The sequence below is a fragment of the Panthera leo genome, chromosome E2, assembly GCF_018350215.1.
Source record: "Panthera leo isolate Ple1 chromosome E2, P.leo_Ple1_pat1.1, whole genome shotgun sequence".
Classification (NCBI taxonomy): Eukaryota; Metazoa; Chordata; class Mammalia; order Carnivora; family Felidae; genus Panthera; species Panthera leo.
In genome coordinates this window covers 41492389-41514374 of record NC_056693.1, presented here as the reverse complement: position 1 = coordinate 41514374, position 21986 = coordinate 41492389, and the positions used below count along the sequence as shown (strand labels likewise).

At 47.7% G+C, this 21986-nt stretch overlaps 1 long non-coding RNA gene across 1 annotated transcript in view; it reads left to right on the top strand.

The window, feature by feature from the left end:
* The window catches only part of LOC122208901, a 481315-nt gene that overhangs the window by 389214 nt on the left and 70115 nt on the right, over positions 1-21986 (top strand). Inside the window, exon 4 of the long non-coding RNA XR_006197370.1 lies at positions 21214-21295. This is a non-coding gene — a long non-coding RNA (uncharacterized LOC122208901). The remainder of the gene's footprint in view (positions 1-21213; positions 21296-21986) is intronic.

The following is a 21986-nucleotide window of genomic DNA, read 5'->3' as shown; positions in this document are numbered from 1 at the left end:
GGGACAGATGATCTTTATGAAGGCTTGGTAGTCTGTGGGTCTCTGAAGGCCAGTGGGGGATGGAGACTGTGGGAGGCACTTTTCCAAGCGAGCCCTTCTGTGAGTCATGGACTGAGAAAAGGTCAGTGTGAAAAATCGTTGGTGTTTAAACCAGAAGCACTGAAGCGATGCTCCCTGGGTGTGAATGAGGGAGGAAATGTTTCCCAAAACCTCTCAGAGAACATCCTGCTTGGGCTGGGTGCAGTGGGAAGTGTGGAGGGGCTAAGGAGAGCCCGTGCCACTCTGGGCTGGTGGGCAGGTTGTGGGCGTGGAGTGCACTCTGACAAGGAGACACAGGCTAAATGGTGGGCGGGAAGTCTGCTCGAGATCTACTTTCGGCTGATCTGGGGAGGTTTCTTGGAAAAGATAGGACTTGAAGAACGTGCCTCAAGTGATGGTGAACATTATGGACCCAAAGAGGGGCCTGGGCTTTCTGGGTCCCGGGAGGAGACAGATGATGCTCTCAAATGGAGTTGAGTTCAATAGATGGACTATTTATAATGGCTCAGGAGGATGAAGGGAAAATCAGCAAGGGGCAGGGAAGCACTTTTGGGCTAGGAATGCTGGCGAGCCTTTACCTACCACCCTAGACCTCCAGGGGAAGGGGCGGGGTCGGGAGGGCTCGCTGGAACCCAGCTGTCACTGTAGAGGGGACTAGGACAGGAACTGCGGCTTTCAGGACCAGAGTGCAGCCATTCACAAATGCACCCGCAAGGGTGAGCCGGAGTCCACATCCTCACCTTACTTTCCTTCCACCCTCCAATCTCTGGTCAGCACCTTCTTCCAGATGGACCTGAGAGTTGTCATTCACACAGGTCAGCATCCCAGTGCCCAGAGCAGGGTGGAGGGAGGGGCTGGAGGGCGAATGAGCACAGGTAGCTCACTGGGTAAGACTGGTGCGGTAATGGAGTGAAGCCATGTCTGTGCAGGTGCTGGTGTGGTTAAGGAATGGGGTAGGGCTCCATTTTACTGCATTTCCATATATCTGCTCACTTCTCAGGACACCTGGTGGGGTAGCCTTTATAACCTGTGTTTCACGAGAGGAAACCGAGGCTGGAGAGATTGACAGCTGGATGGAATCAGCCGTGTTGGCCAGTTGCAGAGTCTGTCAGTGTCTCCAGTGGGGACGGGGGTCTGACCCTCCCCTGGAGCTCCTACAGGATGATTTGCCTCAGTGCTGTGATCTCAGTGTTCTGGGTAGGAAGCAGCAGCTCCTTGAGGACTCCTGATTGAGAGGAAAACCTTTCCCTGAGGGCAGGGCGAGCATTAACCTGGGTCTCTCATGTTCCGACTGGGGACCCCCAAGTAGGGAAGGCTGGGGCTGACTCAGGGCTGGGCAGACCTTCAGACCCACATTCCTGCATGCATGCCTTCCCACCGCGCACACCTTCTGAATGCCAGCAAGTGCCAAGTCTGGCTGGATGTTCAGGCTTCAAAGGTCCCTACGCTGCCTCCCTCCTTCTCCTCCTCCTCCTCCTCCCATCATCATCATCATCATCATCATCATCATCATCATCATCATCTGCCTTCTCATCACGACCACCATTTATTGAACTTTTGTTAGGTTTCAGGCTTTGCATTAAGTTCTACATGTCAATTAATGCATTTAATCCTTGTAACAACATAGCAGGGTGGGTGTTATCACTACCCTTTTCCTCAGAGGGACATGGGCACAGAGGGACTTGCAGTATGGTCCAGATACTAGAGAAGGGGGGAGCACAGTCCGGGGTAGGAGCAGTGCCAGGCACAGGGCTACACACAGACGTTCCTGTATGATGTGAGTCTTTGGTCAAATTTCTTTACGCCCCAGCTCCCCGCTATTAGCACACCCCCATGAGGCTGTTTGGGGGTGAATGAGATGGTCCACGAGAAGCCTGTAGTCTAGGGCATGCACATAGCAGCCCTGGACAAACGTAAGCTGTTGTATGTTGTTGCTTTAATTACCTTGTCACCCCATCTTTTTGTCTTTTTTCTTCTTCTTCTTCCTCTCCTTGTCTTCTCCTTACTCTTTACCAGCCCGAGGGCCTCTATCACCAGGTTGGGAGCTCCCCCCAAGCACAAGTGTCTTGAAACGACTCCCCGGGTCACACCAGGTCTGTTAGGTGTGTATCCTGCTCACATTCTTCCAGACCAGCCCACACCAGGCTTCGAATAAGATCCCAGGAGATGGGTGGAGAAATGTGTGTGCACTTGATTAATGTCAAGGGGTGGCCTCCCTTCCTCCTCCCTTCCCCTCCTCCCTTCCCCTCCTCCTTTCCCCTCCTCCCTTCCCCTCCTCCCTTCCCCTCCTCCCTTCCCCTCCTCCCTTCCCCTCCTCCCTTCCCCTCCTCCCTTCCCCTCCTCCCTTCCCCTCCTCCCTTCCCCTCCTCCCTTCCCCTCCTCCCTTTCTCGTAGGTGTTGTGCAAGGGCCTGGGAAAACAACAGCATACCATCAGATATTTTCACAGATCACTGAGCACTTCCCCAGTGGGCTGATGGTTCTTTTCCCCAGTTGTACTGATGTGCAAACTGCATCGCAGATACAGAATGTGATTAGGTCATTTGGCTCATCAGAGTGCAGTGGGGGCTGGCAGCGGTCTGACCCTGAAACTCCACTTCCTCCTTCTCACCAGATTGGTAAATTACGTCTCCTCTGGCTGGTCCTGCTTTCCTGTTTGGTCTTTCTGAAGGGGCCCTGCTCTCGCCTTTGTCCTTACTGTAAGTCCTTGAACAATCTTGGGGCTTGTGCCTGAGGTGGGGCAGGTGGGATCTTGTCCCTTTGTGAGGGCTGGTCTTTGGAAAGTTCCACGCGAAGGCTGCATGAGCCTGAGTCTTGCTGGAGGAGTGGGGGAAACCATGAATGAAGAGGACAAGTGAAGCAGGCAGGACCCCTGAGAATGAGGGAGGAGACCAGAGAGCCAATGGAAGGTGATGGAGGCTGCACAGGATGTCCTGATGGGCTCAGGGCAGGAGGAGACAGGAGCCAGGTTATCTACCTGCCCTTGGTGAAGTCGGCTGGCTGGAGAAAGCTGGGAAGAATCGGGGCACGTGACAGTGCGTAATAAAGCTCTCGACCCTGTGGCGAAGACGTTTTTATTAGCTCGTGCATGTACAGATGTAGCAATTTTTAGAACAGGAGAACGGTGGCATATGCCCTGGAGCTGCTGCGGCTCCTGCCGTCCTGAGTGGTAGATTGTGTATCTCAGGCTCTGAGCCCCAGGAAGGAGTCTTACCCCGTCTCCCCACACTGGAGCTTGGAGCTGCAGGGAACGAGCATTTGGCCTCCATTGGTACAGTTCGGTGGTACATTCTAGTGCAACAGACTGACCTGAAGGGCTTGTAAAATCAAAACACCATTGCCGCCACTGATTTTTTTTTTTAACCTCCTCCCAGGAAATCTGGAAAGGGACCAAATAGTCACATTTCAGTAAGCATTCAGGTGGTGCTGAGGCTATCCTTTTTTTTTTTTTTTTTTAATTAAAAAAAAATTTTTTTAACATTTATTTTTGAGAGAGCATGAGCAGGGGAGGGGCAGAGAGAGGGAGAGAAGGAGACGCAGAATCCAAAGTAGGCTCCAGGCCCCGAGCTGTCAGCACAGAGCCAGATGCGAGGCTCGAACCCATGAACCATGAGATCACGACCTGAGCCAAAGTCGGGTGCTTAACCGACTAAGCCACCCAGGCGCCCCAGTGAGGCTCTTCGTTTGAGGAGCCACACTTTGAGAACCACTGCTATAGATTTCTCCCCCTCTCCTATCGGAATCTTAAGAATCACCAAAACGTCTTTAGAACATACTGAAGCCAGAGGCTTGTCCCAGACCAAACGAAGTGTGGCATCAGACATCGGTACGTGTTCAAAGCTCTCTGGCTGATTCCGCTGTATGAACCACAAACGCCCCAACTCGGCGTCCCCACTCATCAAATAACCTGATTGTGATCTTGATGTCAGAATTGAGAATTATTGTCTTAGACCATAGCGTGTGTGTTGAGAGGAGAACCCGACGAAATAAACCCACAAAACCGACAGAGATCTCCCAATCCTTTTGTCCGATTCGTTGAGTCGGCCAACAAATACTTATCGAATGTGTGCTACCTGCCAGGAATTGGCTGAGCAGGGGTGGTAAAAAACCAAGTCTGTTGTGGTGGTAAACAAGAGACAACAGAGGTCTGTTGTGCTCAGCTGGGGTGCCGTTTTCAGATGCAGGAGATACAGAGTTAGGTTCAGTGTCTCATGTGCTTGTGTAGATTGTCACATAATGTGATTCCATCCACTCTCAACTCACCTTTCTGCTCTTTGCATAATGTCCTAGGTGCACAGGGTCTTTTGGGGTCTCGAGAACCAGCAGTACGGAGCTGGCTCTGCAGGCTAGGTGTGGATGCCTGGGAAGGCCGATGAGGTCCACAATTGTCCTTCAAGCTGGGAGAACCCACCTCTTCTCAGTACGTACCTGAGACTTGTAAATTGCCCTAGCCACCACCCTCACTGCTTTGCTAAGGCTTTCCAGAAAGGAAAGGAGGGCAGTTTGGGGATTTGTCATCCATGGGAATACAGCCGGGTAAGATTAGTGCTGTTTTTGACTTTTCCTAGAGGGTGCATCATATGTCAATAGGAGGCCCAAATCGCTAGGTGAAGTTTTCACGTGGCTCAAATGCACTGTCTAACATGCACATAGTTCGGAAACTGCAAGTCCCGGATTTTATTATTGTTACCGGTCAAAAGCAGATGGTTCCGTGAATGTAACCTTTGTGGAACAACCTAACCCACCCAGTGTGTAGACCCAGCAGAAGGCACACGTGGCTCGGGTAATGCAGTGATTCTTCCACAGGGTCGCCTGGAGGACTGAGTACAAGTAGATACCTGGCATAGCTTTTGGTGTGAAATAGAGTCTCCATACGGGCCAGCGGCCATTTCTCCCCATCCCAACATGGTGATTCCTGTTAGTGACTACCCCTGAGAAATAAGCCATGATGATAAAAAAAATTTTGCTCTTTTAAGAGGAAACCTTAGCAAATCTGGAGCCAGACGAGGTGGTGCGGGCCTGGGGGAAGCAGGAAAGGCTGTATCAAGGTTGTGCATGCATACTTATGACCTCACGTTCTCTCACTACTCTCAGACGGTGGAGGAACTCAGCTGTCTGTCACTTGGCATATGGTTCCTGTAGATCAATCACTCGAAACAAACATGTTGGTTTTCAGAGTTTCCTTGGGTACAGATTTCTCTACCCACACAGCACTATGAATACAGACTAATTACAAGCAAACTCTAAAAATGCATGATTATGTGGTGGCTGATTTACAGCATTCTTCTTTACCCCTTCCTCTGTCTGTGGCTGGGGAATGAAAGGGCCAGGCTGTGTCTGTTAGTCTGCTGCGGGTCCCTTTGCCTGCCTTGGGGGAGCTGAGATTCCTGTTACCTGGGTGAAGCTTTCTAGAGGTTCCCTGCCACCCCCTCCCCCAGCCCTTCCCCAAAGAAGAGAGCATGCTTAGCACCCAAGCTTGAAGGGGAAGACAGAGTCGCTTTTTCCTTTGGTGTTTCTTAGCAATAAAAAACAACTATGATGAAGGACATTATTTGAGTTCTTTAGATGTATGTATATGTCTGTGTTTAAAAATGGCAAAATCCCAAACATTAGGAGAGCTGGCCTCCAAGTCTTTGCTCTGTCATTGTGCTGTGTGACCTCAGGCAGTTCCCTTCTCCTCTCTGGGTCTCAGATGACAGGATTGGATAAATTGGCTTTAACGTCCGATGGGCTATGAATGGGTATGTATTTGCTTTGAACCCCAGGGTGTGACCCAGCTAGAAGCAGAGATGGAGACAGAGGGGACCCAAGAGCTTATTTCTTCACGTCATTTGTCTTTCTGAAGGTTGGAAAGGAGGGATTTGCCCCCATCCCCTGGTATACATGGAACTAGCCTTGTCATTGGAGACACAAAATCTTGAGTTCAAATCCCAGCTACCAATTAATCATCAAAGTTTTTTTTTTCTAAGTTTTAGTTTTCTTATCTGTAAAATGGGAAAGACCTGTGCAAGCAATGGTGTCATTGATATGGGAGCAGTTGTCTCTAGCGGTCTAGTCTGTGACCTCCTAGAGGGTGGGATGGGGTATAACTCCCCCTCCACCCCCCCCCCCCCCCCCCAGTTATCTGTCTTTGCTCCTCGGTATTCAGCACAGTGCTTGGCACACAAGGACCACTTATGAATCATTGAATAAAGAATCATTGGATAAAACTGGGGAAGCTTCTACCCCTGCCTGGCGTGTGGAGTGCACTCACTGAGTCTTACTTTCCCAAGGTACGTGATCAGTTAATGGTGGAGCTGGGACTATGTTCACATTCCATTGAAACGTGCGTGCCTGCTGCGTGTGCTCATTTTCAAAGCCAGACTGTGCCCTTTGAGTCCTGAAATGAAGGCAGAGGGCTTTTGGTGGCTTCCGTATGCTTTTAAGTTAATTTCTTTAGGTGGAGTTCTTTCTCTTTTGTATCTTTTTTTGAAAACAATCCTCCAATACCTTCTGACTCTCTCACCACCTCAGGGCTGGTGGCAGTGGCTCCGGGCCAGGATAGGGGCCCGAAGGGCTACGGAGCAGGTGTGATGCCCTCATCCCTCCTGGCCAGCACTCCCTCCTCTCCAGGTGGTGGGTGTGGATTAGCCCGGGGACCCAACAACCTGGTATTGCAAGGCTTCTAGGATGAAACACCTTTCACCTGCGTTCCTCACTGAAGGGCTACTTCCTCCTTGTGATTTAGTGAGTTGCTCTCCAGTTCCCTTTCCTGTGCGCCGAGCACGGTGAGTTTGAGCTGTTTCTCCTCATCTGGAGCATTGATGGCAGCTATCGTGCTTGAGCAGCACTCACCTTCCAGGCGCTGTGCTGGCTGCTGATGTAACTTTAGAACTTTGTAACAACCTTGGTAAGTAGCTATGGTGTGCGTGTCAGAGATGATGACCCTGAAGTCCAGGGAGCTTCAGTACCTTCTTTCACGGGCTCCTGGCTACTATGCTGCAAAGCCAGGAGTTTAGAGGTCTCTAAGGCCATATGTTTTCCAGGACCCCGTGGTGGTTGTCTGCTTCACCTGCCTGCAGAATTTCACCTACAGCATTCTCGCGAGGATCGAGGGGACTACCCTTGTCCTGCATGCTTGGCGATGGCCTCCTGCTCTCCAGTGAGATGTCTGTTGTCCCCAACCCCTTCTCTCTTAGATGAACAGGTAACTGCCATCCCTGAGTCTGCTATCAGGGTCTCAGTGACTTCTCCATTCTCTCTCCACCCGTCCTGTCACACATCCTCCATTCTAATGGGGCTGGACTCTCCCTTTTCCCCACAAGCCCTCAACTCCTCCCAATTATTACCCATCACCTCCTTTCTGGGCAGTGTGTCATTATTTGTTTCTAGACTCTAATTTTAGTTTTATGTTTCTAACTAAATCTTTTCATCCATTTCTCCGTTCCTCTATTCTAGAAGTCCTCAGTGCCAGCATATGTCCAGATCTAATAGAGTTCTCGTTGGCTTGCTAAAACACAGATTGATGGGTTCCCCCTCCGGGTCTCTGAATCACTGCATGTGGGATGGGACCTAGAGTTTTGCATTTCTAACGTGTTTCCAAGTGACGCTGGTCTGAGATTTTTAGAAAGCGCTGGCCTAGTCTTTCGCTCAACATGTATTTGCTAAGAATCTCCCAGGGCCTTGCTACTAAGGGAGCAGTGCATTCTCATGCTTGTTGATGTTTGAGAGTCATTGTCCTAGGGAAGAAACATTCTGCTTTTGAGAACCCCACAGTCTAGGTAGCAGTCCTCAAGCTCAACTACACTTTAGAATTACCTGGGGAGCTTTAAAAATATTCCGTGCCTGGACTCCACCCAGAGCAATTGAATCAAAATCTCTGAAGTGGGGCCTGCTGTCATTACATTTGTTAGCTCTCCAGAGGATTCTAAAGTGTAGCCAGCCAGGGTTGAGAACCACTGGTCCAGGGAGGTGCAGTCTTGTAAACAAAAACCTGTCTGCTGGGATCGGGTGCATATTTCAAACAGCTGCCTCAGGCAAGCGGCCGGGCTGAGCTAGAGGGAAGGGTTTGAAGTGGGTGTCAGCAACCCTGGGTTTTAGTTCCATCTCTGCTTTGTGGCTTCTGGCAAGTGTCTTGGCCTCTCTGATCTCAGTTTCCCCTGGGACCCAGTGCTGTTGGGGTTTGGAGGATCCCTGAGTGCCTTTCCCCTTCCTATGTTAATGATCCTAAGCTTTCCCTTCCTCTGTTGAGGACATGAGGGTGAATCTCTTTCTCACTCTCGCTGTCTTAAGTTGAAGGGCTAGCATAGTACTGCAGATTAAGAGAGAAGTTAAAAAAAAAAATACAGCCAATAGGTCTCTTCAGAGGCACTAAAACCAGATGAGAACATAGGTCCGAAGGCTGGTGAATTTCATCTCCTCCATCTTGCCTTGTAGAAAGTGGCGGGGTTTTGCTGATGAGACTTTGCTTACGGGGCTGGTTCTCAAACTGTGGCTCCTGCGCTAGCTAGTAACAGCAGCATCCCCCGAGAAGTTGCCAGAAATGCAAATTCCTGGGCCCCACCCCACACTTGCTGAGTTGGAAAGTCTTGGGGTGGGGTTCTACAGTCTGTGGTTTAACAAGCCCTCCCCGTGGCTGTGATGCACCCTTCGGTTTGAGAGCCACTGACCCAGGGAAATGTGGCTGTGGCTTGTAGCTACTTTCCAGCCCCAATCCGGAGGGGCACAAAGAGCAGCTATCGATCTTGAATGCCTATGTCCCACAGAACAAACACCTAGTTCTCTGGTGTTCTTAAAAAGAGACGGAGGAGAGGTTGGCAGCATGTGTCTGTTGCACTCATTGGTGGCTTTTGCCTTCCTCAAATCGGGTGCATGTTCTCCATGCTTTTGGTTTTAGAACTGAATGTTCTTTGCTTAACATAGATAAAAGGGAGAAGCCACTGCCACTGCATATGATGACCCAGGTGGTTATTTTTGGTAGATGTGTCAATGTTCAAGTTTATCCCTGGGATCGTCCTACTTACGGCCATCTAATCAGATTACAGCGGAGAAAAGCTGTTATTTAGATGTGTGTTGTTCTGTGCGAAGAAAGTACCAGAACGTTCCTGGGGCATGTAACTCAGTGGCTGGACCATGATTCTGGCTGGCGAAGGGGTGGGTCTGAGAGGCTTTGAAGGAGAATGGCCACGTTGTGTCAAAGCAGTTAAAAAGGAAGGTCTCCTTTACACAAAAGCGCCAGAGCGCTGCCTATAAGGATTCCAGCTCTACTTTTATGAAGAGGAGACTCTAAGAAGTGTGGCAATTGTGAGCTGTGGGGGACCATGTCACCTTGATCCACCAATTTACTGCCGACAGCAGTCAAAAGAGCTAAACATCTTCACACGCCTCTCAATCCACTTTTATTGGATCATCCAAAAGAGATGCCTGGGACAATAGTCGTGGGATGTGACACTGATGTGATATATATTTGCTTCAACTAAAAGAAGCAGGTGTCTTTGAAGATCCTGGAAATGGGAGAGGATTCTGATTCCCCTCCAGCTCCCTGGCACCCTCAGGAAGTAAAAATAGGGTTTTGCATTAGTCTGACTTTTGTTTCACTGACGTTTCCCTTGATGACAATCAACTCCGCAACCCCAAACAGTCACCACCTCTGGATCCATCACAACATCTGCCTGCTACCAGGCAGACCCCTGAAACCTTCAGTGTTGCATCCTGCTTCCGTATCTGTTCATTTGCCAAGGTTTCTTTGAACTTTCTTTCAAGACGATAGTGCAAAACCCAGACATTGGGTAATGGTATTTTGCTGCCTGTTGCCTTTAATTGATGTCTGGCTGGTTTCTCCCTCCCTCATCCCTCCTCCAATTTAGCTCTGGAAACATCTGTCTTTTTATTCACCAATAGAGTCTCGAAAGGGTAACAAACCTGTTAGATAAAATATCAAAGTTATGAATTCTGATTTAATAAATGTGCATTCGAGAGATGATTCATGGCATGTATGATGGCTTTCAATTGCTTTCTCAAACAGTTCATGCCTCATTTCATTAAGAGCTTCAGTCAATGCCAACTGATTAATGATCACAGCACCAGTCATCTTTTGTTTAGTAAACATGAGCATGAGACCCGTCTGGGCTTGGCCATATAGAACTTCATTTTAAATGCAAATAAAAATGTTTTAAAATAGATGCTTTTGTAAGTGTTCTTAGAATTCCGCTAAAATGATATTAGAAATCATTCATTTCTTTGCGTAAAAAATGCCTGCTGGATACCTATAAGTGCCATCTGCTGGCTAAGCCCCCGGATGAGGCACAGTGCCTGCCCTCGGTGAGCTTGTAGGCTAGTGGCTGCAAACCCTTTAATGTAGATAATTTCCGTCTGAGACATTCTGAATACTGATTGTTCGGGGCTCACGACTTAGAATCCCAGCTGGACCACAGAGTGGCTATGTGACACTGAGTGAGGTGCATCGACTGTGTAGGACTTGGTTTCTCCTTTTTCAAATGACCTTGTTGGATTCTGTTGCCTTTCATGTCCCCAGAAGTGCCGATGTTATCTGATTCTAATTCTTGCAGTATTTTTGTTTGCCTCTCACATCAATTTTAAGAGAAGACACAATAGAATAAAACCAGCCGAGGCTCAGCTAGGACAGTCACGCTCTGAAGTAGAATCCTTCATTTTAGAAGACCTATTGATCTTTTGCATATACTTTGGGTCTTCACAATATTTCCACAGTTGCAAAAGTCAAAGGGAAGATCTCCTCCTGGAAGAAATTAAGCAGCTTAACAGGTGGAAACAAATGGCTTTTCATTTCGTGTGTAGCCTCTGAAGGTTTGTTTGTAGAAATAAGGACAATTAAAAACATCAAATAAGATAAGGAAACTATAGAGTCAGTGGTCCCCGGGAATAACCTGTGTGTTGCCGGTCCCGAAAGAAGTGACCACTCACACAGCTGGCTTCCCGGACGCAACGTGACTTCCTCCCTGTGACCCAGGAGTTATCAGGTGGGATGCCAGACTCCGGGAACTGTCACTGGGATGTTTCCTCATCTGCTTCGGTATTTCTTTTTAATTGTGGGTTGTCATGACCAAGAAAGGCAGCCTTGAAGTGGAGGGGCCTTTACTAAACGCCACTGTTGGACCCGGAACAGCATGCTGGAACACATGGAGGGCATATAAAGAGGTGCCCAGAAGCTGTCTTCCTGGTCAGAGAAAAGCCTGGTATGGCAACTGTCACCAAGACTGGAGAGTTTCAGAAATATCCAATCTACTTAAAGTTGCTTTCTGTTTTTCTGCCTCGAGGGCATCTTAGGGTTAGGTGACCGTTCTTGTGCCAAGGGAAGGCAGGCATCGTGGGGGTAGTGGAGGTGGATGGCTCGTGTGTTTTACGGTCAGCGCCAAGTATGAATCCTGATTCTGTCACTTGCAAGGATGACGTTAGACAAATGAGTGTTAATGTTTTTGTGCATTCGTTTCTTCATCTGTAGAATGGGATGCTTACTGATAGTGGTATTGAGAATGAAGTTAAAGGTGGGAGAGGGCTTGCCCAGTGATGGTAGTAATTAACTACTAGAGTGATGATCTCTTTACCTGTGTCTTCATATTACCTCCCATGCATAAGCACCTTACGGGTGAAAAATGTCAACATCTCAAGTCTCTGAGTCTTGATGATGCTTCAAGGGATAGACCATGAATCCTATTACCCAGATGAAGGAGGCCTGACCGATGGGCAGGACCACAGCACAGTCCAGAGATGCCAGACTTCTTTTTTGTGCTCTTTCTGCCTCATTCAACCCCAGGGTGTTCACTGAGCAGCCTCCAGGTAGTTCCGCGAGTGGCTGACTGGGTGGCCAGTGTTGAATGGAGGAAAAATGTCCTCAGAAATCAAGTTCGTTATTTCTTTTTGTCAAATTATTTGATGACACACACAATGCTATTTTCCAATTGTAAAGCAGTAGACAATGTATGTTCACAGGAGAAATTATGGACCATATGGAGAGACATTTAAAAAAGATAAAAATTTCTGACAATTTAATCATTCAGAGATAACCATCAGTAACATATTTGTACATTTCCTTCATATTTTTCATGTGTGTGTGCATGGTGGGTTGCATGTATATTATGTGGATATCCTACTGTATGATTATAATTTTGTAATTGACACAATAGTTTATATAGTATGCATATAGCAATATATGTAAACAATAGTTTACATATTTTTATATTCTTTTTAAAAATAATTTTGAATTCCCTATAAGTCATGAATTTTTAACCTTTTTACCTCATTTGTTCCACTCCTCACCTTTTCTCTCTCTTGCTGTTGTTCTCCCTCTGTATTTGTGTACATGTATGTGCATATTTAATACCAATTTATTCATTTCTGAGTCATTTGAGAGCAATATACAATTGTATATACCATTGTCCACCTTCCTCCAAAACGCCAGTATACGTTTCCTTAAAACAAGAAAACTGTCTAATCACCCCAGGACAACCATTTAATTCAGGAAATCAACACTGAAAGAGGGCTGTTACCCACCTCTATTCAGATTTCCCCAACTTCCCCATCAGTATATCATCCTCCTTTCTGGTTCAGTCCACCGTGGTGAATTGTTCGTATACGTTAGTCTTCTTCAATCTGGAACCATTCCATATCTTGTCCTTAATGCCATGGAAATGATGCTGTGTTTTCTCAATGGACCACACCGATGCCAATCTATCCTGTCCTTTCATGCCAATTTTGATCACCTGGTCAAGTTGGTATATGCCAAGTTTCTCTACCATAAAGTCACCAGTTTCTATGTATGATTTAAAGGCATTTTTGTGGGGAGATTCTCTGAAAGGCTGTCAATATTCTTTACCTCATCAAACCTCTGCCCGCTAGCCTTGGCTTCTATTGATGCCTCCTGCTGAGTTAGCCACCACTATGATGGTTGTCAAATGGTGATTTTCTATTTTCACAATTTTCCTACATTTTTTAGTTATTCTACTGTAAGGAAGAGTTCCCCTTTCTCCCTCATTTATTTGTTCTTTAACTAGTTATTCATATGAATGCATAGATTCATATTTTATTCATATTTTATTCTGATTTATTCTGATGTTCACATTGTCTCAGGTTTAGCTGGTGGGAGGTTCTTGAATCTGGCTCCTTTTGCGCTTTTGAACATATTCCCATAATTCTTTGGGCACTTCTCTACTTTCTGGCACAGAAACATTTTCCAAGCTCCCATTATATTTTTTCTGTGCCACCTCTGAAATTAGTTATTTCTCCAGGGGAAATTTGGTTCCTTTTAGTAGACAATGGTATTTAGAAACCAAGCTCTGGGTAATGGATGTATTCATAGCCACTGGAGTGTCATTGCTCCTGGTCCACTTAGGCAACTTAGCTAGGAAATCTATGTATGCATATATGTGTGTGATATATATTATATTATTATATACATATATATAATACATACACATACAAACAAATACATCTATTTTTATCTGTCTCGAACTATCTATCCATCCATTCATCCATCCACATGTGCGTACATGCACACACACACATCTATATTAGGGTTTCTGGGCCACAGCACTATTGAAATTTGGTGTTGGAGAATTCTTGGTTGGGGACAGTGTTCTGTGTATTGTAGGATGTCTGTGCCTATTACATGCCAGTAGGCACCCCTTCCTCCAGCTGTTACAACCCCAAGTGTCTCCTGACATTGCCATTGTCCATAAGGGACAAAATCACTCTTGGTTGATAGTCGCTTATCTATATAGATTTCCATATCTATTTCCATATATAATTTTTAAAATTCAGTTCATACCAATACCTTTATTTCTTTTTTTTTAAATTTTTTTTTTATATTCATTTATTTTTGAGAAACAGAGTGAGACAAAGTGTGAGCGGGGGAGAGGCAGAAAGAGTAGGAGACATAGAATCTGAGGCAGGCTCCAGGCTCTGAGCAAGCAGTCAGCACAGAGCCTGATGCTGGGTTCGAACCCACGAACTGTGAGATCATGACCTGAGCCGAAGTTGGACGCTCAACCGACTGAGCCACCCAGGCGCCCCCAGTACCTTTATTTCTAATCCACTGCCTCAATGTCTCCCATTCTAACCTCCATTTCCATCTTTATAAATCCTTCTCTGACCATCAGAGATCTGGCTCCCATTAGCCTCAGTTTAGTTCTTTATTTGTCTAACTCCTCTGTATGTAATCAGTTTCCCTACCGTGCTAGTCACTTCTCCAGCCCCTTCGACCCTCCACCGCCATCTCCACAGCTCCCCACTCCCTCCTTCCTTGGCCTCTTGGGCACACAGGCCACCACTAACATCCCTCATGTAATTGCATTTTCCTGTGTTTGTTTTCCTTGCTAAATTTTAAATTCCATAAAGGTGGAGAGGAAGACTGATAGCTGAGTCCCCAGAGCCTGGCATGGTGCTGGTATGCAGTTTGTGTTCGACAGTTGCCTGATAGATGAATAGACATAAAAATGCTGGATTTTTCAATTGTATGGCAGCGTGGAAACATCACCTCTAAGCACTTGGGTGTTTGCTTTCTGCCCACTTTCTAGGTAGGAAAGGCTGAGCCTCATCGGAATGGCTCAGTGGCTCTTGGTCTGAATCCCACTCTGTGCTGTCTCACCCCATCAGACAATATACCCTTTCTGACCGTGACTGGTTTTTCTCATTTTGCAGGGTTTAAGAGCTGAATTTCCAGCTGCCAGCAAGTGTTTATTTGTGACTCTGTCTGACAACAGGGGGGCTGTTCTTTGCCGTCCTTTCCTGGCTGACCTCATCCTTACTAATCCCACCACCACTCTGCCCCCCGCCCCGCCCCTCCGCAGCAGACGGTCATATTTGTTCTTCTTTGCCGAGCCTGCCTTGGGTAGACTACTGATGTGGAAAAAGACTGTTGCTCTGGCACCCTGAAGAGTTTTCAAATAAAACTCCTTTCAGTTCAAAGATACCTGACCATCTAGTACCAATGGTATGACTTAACCAGAGACAGAGGAGCAGGGATGCTAGGATGCCATTTCATTCCGCCCCTTATTCTCAGCCCGACAGGGTGGTTTCTCTTGCAGGCTATGTAAATATTTGTGAATGGTTCATGCGCACAGAGACCCTCTCCTTCTGCCCACCTCCCAGGGTCCATGGCACACTGTGGACTGCTGGCTTCCTACAGGCAGGAAGTGCTGCATTCTAGGAAACGGGCAGCTGATGAAGAGGGGAGCCCTGACGCGGAGTTGCAACCAGTCTCATTTCAAGATCACAGCTCCTCTCCCCCTCGCTGTGTGGCCTTGGAAAACACGACCTCGTTTGTAAAGCTGGCTGGGGAGTCGGGACAAATGTCAAGGACGCTTTGAGCTGGGGCGCACAGTGATCCTCTGAGGAGTCCCTTCTAGTGGGAGAAATGGCAGGGGACAGAGAAGGATCCCGCACTTGATGGCAGGAGACCTTGATTCTAGCCTGGGCTTTGCCGACGCCTGACCTCAGAGCAGCCTCTGTCTCGCTCAGCGTCATCACCGGGTCCCCTGGAGGCTGCCTGGTGCAGAGTAGGCCCTTAGTAATCACATCCTCAACATTTGCTCTTGTTGGATGAACTGACCTCCTGAAACTCCTTGGGCCCCAGTGTCCTTATCTATAAAATGGGGACAAAGAAGGGTCAAGGTGATGTACAGCAAGCGCTGGTTCCAGTGTTTACATGTGGTCAGTACTTGGGATCACGTTACCTTTTTTATTGTGTGATTCCGGTCCATCCACTTCCAGGGGAGAGCTCCACCTGCTCCTCGAGTTTTGGGTTCAGCACTGGATGGTGAGCAGAGCTGAGAAGCACTGAGTGCCTGCTCTGTGCCCTGCATGTGGCCTCTGCTGTCACATTTTATTCTCCGAGCAGTCCTGGCAGACAGACTAAGTCTCATCCCCGAGTTATACTTGGCCTGGCCCCGGGCAGGAAAGGGGTTTCCATGAGGTCACTTGGTTGGTTAATCGCATGGCCAGGTTTCACTCTCCACCTTTGCCTGATTCCCCAGTGGGTGCTTTTCCCACTGCCCCCGCTGCCTGCCAGGATGGGCGTTGTTTGGTTTACCTGCCAAGGTCTATCCACTCACTTGTGACCCAGAGCCATCCTTGTCATGACCAGGCCTGTGCTGCAGAGAAAGTAGGCACACCGGGACCCTGGGGCTCCCAAGTCCCAAACCGGGGGTCCCGTTGCCCCCTCTGGCACCCCTGGAAGGACAGTATGCATCAGGCCAATGGGTATTGGCAGAAAAATAACCCCAGCGTCATCACAGCCTCTAACTGTGTTTGATCCAATGGCTAATGGGGTCATTAGCAAAGGAGAGTAATTGTAGGTATGCCTCACCCCCCTGGTTGCCTCCAGATCAATGGCCGTTTATCATCTTCTGGCTTCTCCACCTGGGATGCAGGCAGTGGCATGATTGGTCTGGCATCAATTCTTGGGAAGGTAAACACAGTTCATAACTATCCCTGGTGCTGGTCGATGCCCTCCAGGGTCTTCCTGTGGTTGGAACTCACAGCTCCCTGCGGCCTCTGCCAGGAAACGGGCCCCAGTGTCTCTGTATTCACAGCATGTGACACGCTACACCCCAGGGCACATGGGAGATGGCACGTTTGGTCCCAAAGGCACCCAGCAAGCCTCCTCCTTGAAACAGCACCAGCTAGACAGAATCAATTTCCCATTGACTTTCAGCCCCATCTCAGACACAGTGTAATTCTTGTCTGAGGGTTTATAAAGGCCATTGACTGTCTTATAAAAGATTTAAACACTTACCTTGTGGCATGTGGGAGCTCTATCTGTCACGGTGCCTTTTTGACAACTTGTGGGGGTGGGGATGGGTTGGGGGAGGGGCAGCTGGCGTTCCCACGGCAGGTGTGGTTCAGGCAGTCAGTGCCTGCTGGACCTGCTGAACAGAGCGTGGATGGATCATTCGGAGGACCCTCCTAATTCATTGCCCGGGAGGCTCTTCTCCACAGGGAGTCAGGCTCCCTGTGCCCCATTTTGCAAAGAAATCACATGTGACACAAGATAATCTTTACTCCAACATTGCCTCTCCTGGAACCAAAGCACATAACTGGGACATGTTTGGAACCAGAGGCATCTTTTTATCTAGCACAAAGGATTTGCTAGGTAACAGCAATGGAACAATAATGATAACCCTTTGCAGTTGGTTAGCCCCTCTCCATAAGCTGTGTCCCTATCTAGTCTCCTTTTACCTATAGAATAACTCTGGAAGGTAGGTGGAGCCACAATTGTTATGTTCATTTTACAGACAGGGAAACTGAGTTTCAATGAGGTTAGGTGTGTGTTTGACCAAGATAATCTCAATCCTCAGCACTATTTTCCAACTTCCCTTTCTCCTATGCTTTGCTGCCTGTTCTCTTTTTATCCAGCGTCTCTGTAGCCATGTGATTCTTAGGGAAAAAGAGAGGACAGGGATGATGGGATTCATTTCCTGAAGTAGCTCAGTCCAGGGGGTGATAGAGACCAGGAGCTGGGTAACTGCATTTCAGTTTTTAATGCTATAATAGCTTTATGGTCAAGGAAAATGGGAGGATTGGGAAACGGATGGTCAGAGCTCTGTGTTGGGCAGAAGAGTTGGTGATCAGGCAACATGGTGTCAGAACATAAGCACAGGTGCTGGGACATGAGGACACCCAACCTGCTGGGGAATTGCAACAGTGACAGGTGTTAGGGGGGAGACTCATGAGTCGCAGGGTAGGGAGTGAGAGAGGAGCATGATCTGGCCTCCTTATCCCCTCTGATGGCATTTCTCATGCCTCTCCCTCTTGTTAACTTTCTTTTGTCCACACTGGCCTCCATGCTATTTCCCAGGAACCTCAGGGCCTTTGCACTGGCTCCTCCCATTGCCTAGAATAATCTTTCCTAGAATAGAATAGACTTACAACACCGAATAGTCTTTCCTAGAATAGAATAGATTTACAACACCACCTCCTTCAAGTCTTTACTCCAGTGTCATTTTCTCAGGATGATTCTGACCACCAAGTTTATACTTAAAAGCCTTCCACCCTACCCCCAGCATGCCCGACCTCCTCTCTCTGTCTTCCATCTTATTTTTTCCATAGCATTTACCACCTTCTAACATACTATGTAATTTACATACTTATTATGGATATTACTTACTGCTTTCTTCATCAACTAGAATGTAAGCTCTGTGAAGACAGGAGTCATTGCTTTGGATTTATCCAAAGTGCCTAGAACAATGCCTGGCATGGCGTAGATAATAAATAGTTGTTGAGTAGATGAATTAATGAATGATTGGTGTTCAATGCTTAGCAAGGTGAAGGGCTGGGATTCATTGTTGTGAACAATGGGGAGGTTGAACTTTATTAGGGACAATGGAACTGAAGGAAGTTAATCAGAGGAGTTATGTGTTTCTATTTTATGTAGGTTATGTGGAAGGGAAGATAGGGATTAGGGAGACCTAATCCAAGTTTAGGATCAAGAGGTTTGGAGCCAGGTGAGGAGTGTGGGGACTAGGAAGAGGGAGACATATCATGGAGATTAGACAGACTTGGCTCCATGGGCTGCTTTGAAAGCAGGACTGACGCTGATTCCTTGGTTTGAAGTTGGCCAACTGGGCGGAGAAGCTGGTCATTCACTGACTCTGAGACCAATGCTTGTGTATTTGTGCGTGCATGTATGTGTGTGTGTGCATGCGTGCGTGCGTGCGTGTGTGTGTGTGCATACTCAAGGGAGGCTGGTCTATGCTGGGTTGCAGGCTGTACCAGCCATGTCAATGGCACTGTGCATCTGACTTGGATGTTGGGAGCCATTCAGTGTGGAACTGACTGTGCTACCAGAAGCCTGGAGTGATGCATAATTGCCTACTGGTGGGAGGGAAAAAAAATCAAACAGCAGAGTGATTATCTGACTGTCTTCTGCTTGGTGTTCTAGGGCTGGACTGAAGGCCTTGATGAAAATACGGTCTGACTCAGAGAGGCTACTCAGTGCTTCTCAAGTCAGAGCAGGCAACACAGTACTCAGTCTCCCGAGGGGGTCTCCTGTGGGGCCAAGCTCAGGCTCAGTGTGTCCTCTTTCCCCTTCATCTCGTGCTTCATCCATTGTGGCTGCGTGTATGCCATCCCTACTCCTCCCCTTGGAGTCCTCCCCTCTTCCTTTCCCTCCTCCTCCTCCTCCTTCTCCTCTGACTGTGTGGTTGCTTGTGGCCCCTAGACCTTCTTACTGATCACAGCCTCTGTGCTAACAACACACTGTTAACAACTAAGGGGCCTCTCACACTGGACCATGTGGACTTTCGGCACCTGTGGGCAGACACCCCCACACCACAGTGGCAAGAGACCACCAGGTTTTGGTCCCAACTCAGCTATGGACGCTGGAAGTGGGACTTGAAGAGAGTTCCCTTTCATTTTGGAATTTCAGGGTCCTCATCTGGGAAGAAGCATAGAAATAGCTGCCTCAGTCAGAATGCTGGAATCTTAGGGTTGACGGTTGGAATGCATAGTTGGATTTGCTGTGGTCAGGAGGAAGGACGTTTTGATCTTGCATTTGCAGATGTCACGTGAGATAACATCTGGGTCATATGAAAGTCCCCTCTCACAGCATCTTTGTTGAGTGGTACCTTCTGCATTGAGAAACATCTCAAGAAATAACCATGTAAAATCTGTTCCTAAGGACATTAGGTCATAAAAGCATTCCAGTATTTGATGAATTTTCTGTGAAATGCCAACATTTAATGAGTTTCCTCTGAAAGTTTTGAAACGCTTTTAATGTCCTACTGAAAGCATTTTGTAAAAGAAGTACACTTAGATCTATAGTCTCCATACTTCAGTTAGCCCTTATGGTGGCCACATGCACTACACCCAGATCTTAAGAACCTTCCTTGTACATCATGCAGAAGGGAGCAGATCTGCCTGCAATATAGTGGGAACCACTTCAGGACGCTGAGCAAGGAGAGAAACATTCCTCCTTTCCCTCTTTTCCCTCTTTGGCATGGAGTAGAGGCCAGATCGCAGAGAAGTGTGATTTAGATGTCTTTGGATGAGTTTGGAAGGTTGGGATACGTTGAATGGAGAGATGGAACAGAATTAAAAGCTGCTATGCATGGAGCATCAGAGTTGATGGAACTTTTAGATTCTTCGATAGGAGAAGTGAGGAAGAGAAGGGAGTCAAGTGAAGCTCTGTGTTTGTTCTTGACCTTCTTAGAGAAATATCTTGGAAAATTGGTCTGTACAGCTAGTGGAAGGTAAAGGAGCAGAGACTACAAGTATAGACCGTGCTTTGAAGGAGCATGTCTGTGTGAGGGAGCTGGAGGGAGGTAGAGGGTCAAGGGAGATTTTCCTTTTGTTTTTGAGGTATGGGAAGTCCAAGCATATTTATATGCTGATGGAAGGAGTCTTTGCTGGGGGGGTCACCTGGCAGGGCAGAATACCGAAGTGATAACTGATGGGCAAGACTCCTGAGCGGTACATGGTACAGAGGAAGGAAGAAGCACACTCATCTTCCTCTGAGGAGGAGGATGTGGTAGGAAGAAATGGAAAGCATTCCGAATTTGTGGGTAATGAAACAAAACAGAGAGTTTATATGTAATCCCTCTCTGATCAACCTGAAGTAGGAAGCAAGGTGCTCTTCTGTGAGACAGGGGAACGAAGTGGGGCTGGGGCTTGGGAGAATGTAGCAGGTCAACTTAGAACAATGGAGGTGAGCTGCCTGAGGCCCAAGGGGTGTTAATGCTGCAGCTGGGATGGGGCCCGGCTTAGGGCGTCACTGGGTCATTATCCCCGGCATAAAATGGGAACTGATTGGGCAGCAGCAGCAGCAGATGGCTGCTTCACCCCGTGGTTCTACTTATGGGAAGTATGGCTGGGGAGCTATAGAGCAAGGAGCCAGAGAATTAATGAAATGATGGTTTAGAGCCATGGGATTAAGAGAAGCCTGGAACAGGGAGCTGATATGCATAGAGAACTCAAAGAGTGGGATACCATGATAAGGTCAGACAAAAGATGGTAGATGGTTAAAAGAGCTGAGAATACCTAGGCTGTGGTCAGATGTTAGATTTTTAGGATTTCAAAGCCAGAAACTTTCTGGGTGGTGACCATAAGATCCAGGGTCTGGCAGCTGATGGGGAGGTAGAAATGGTCACTAACATTACACTAAATACAACCCTAAATGCTTTAGGTGGCTTTTCCCATTTAATCTCATGGAAATTCTTACTTTACAGGGAAGAGACTGAGGCAGAGAGGGAAGAAACAGATTGATGAAGGAGCCACAAATGAGCCATTGTTCGAGGCTGGGACGTGAAGGTAGGGGGTCTTTTCCATTCTCAGCCGCTTTTCACACCACCATGATAGCAGTTGGCTGAGTCAGCTCTGCACGTTGATGTCCCTCAGGATGATGGCGGTGGTTGGGTGGAGAGGAAGAGGGTAAAACAGGAATTGAATCTTCCATGAAACATTGGCCTATACCCACGTGACAGCTGTAGTATCTCTCTGCCCTCGTTGGATCCACCACCTTCCCATATGGGCCAAGTCAGCTAGCTCTGTGCCTCAAAGGCTGATAAGCTTCATCCTGGGCACATTTGTCATGTTTCTGGCTCCGTGGCTGGCTACTGGAAGCTGGTCTTGGCAGTGGATTCAAGTCCCAGCCATTAGTGGTGGAAACTGGAGAATTGGAGGGATCAACCTTGGAACGTCACTACTGTCCCAGGAGGGAGAGTCACCCACAAGAAAAGTGCTGTTAAGCAGGATTGTGCATTGATGGGGGAGAGTGAGTGGCCTCTGTGTTCCTCACCACATTCCTTCATCAGACCCCGACGTGTAGTGTCCGTGGGGCCATGTTTTCAAGGGGGTGTTAGTGCCGCAGGCACCTTTCAAATTGTGTGGTTGCTTTCCTCAGAATAACCATCCTAGATGCACTCGCGGTCTGGATCCAAGCGAGTGTTCTTTGTGAATACTCTGGTTGTTCACTACGTTTGTCCATTTATGCCCCTTGGTT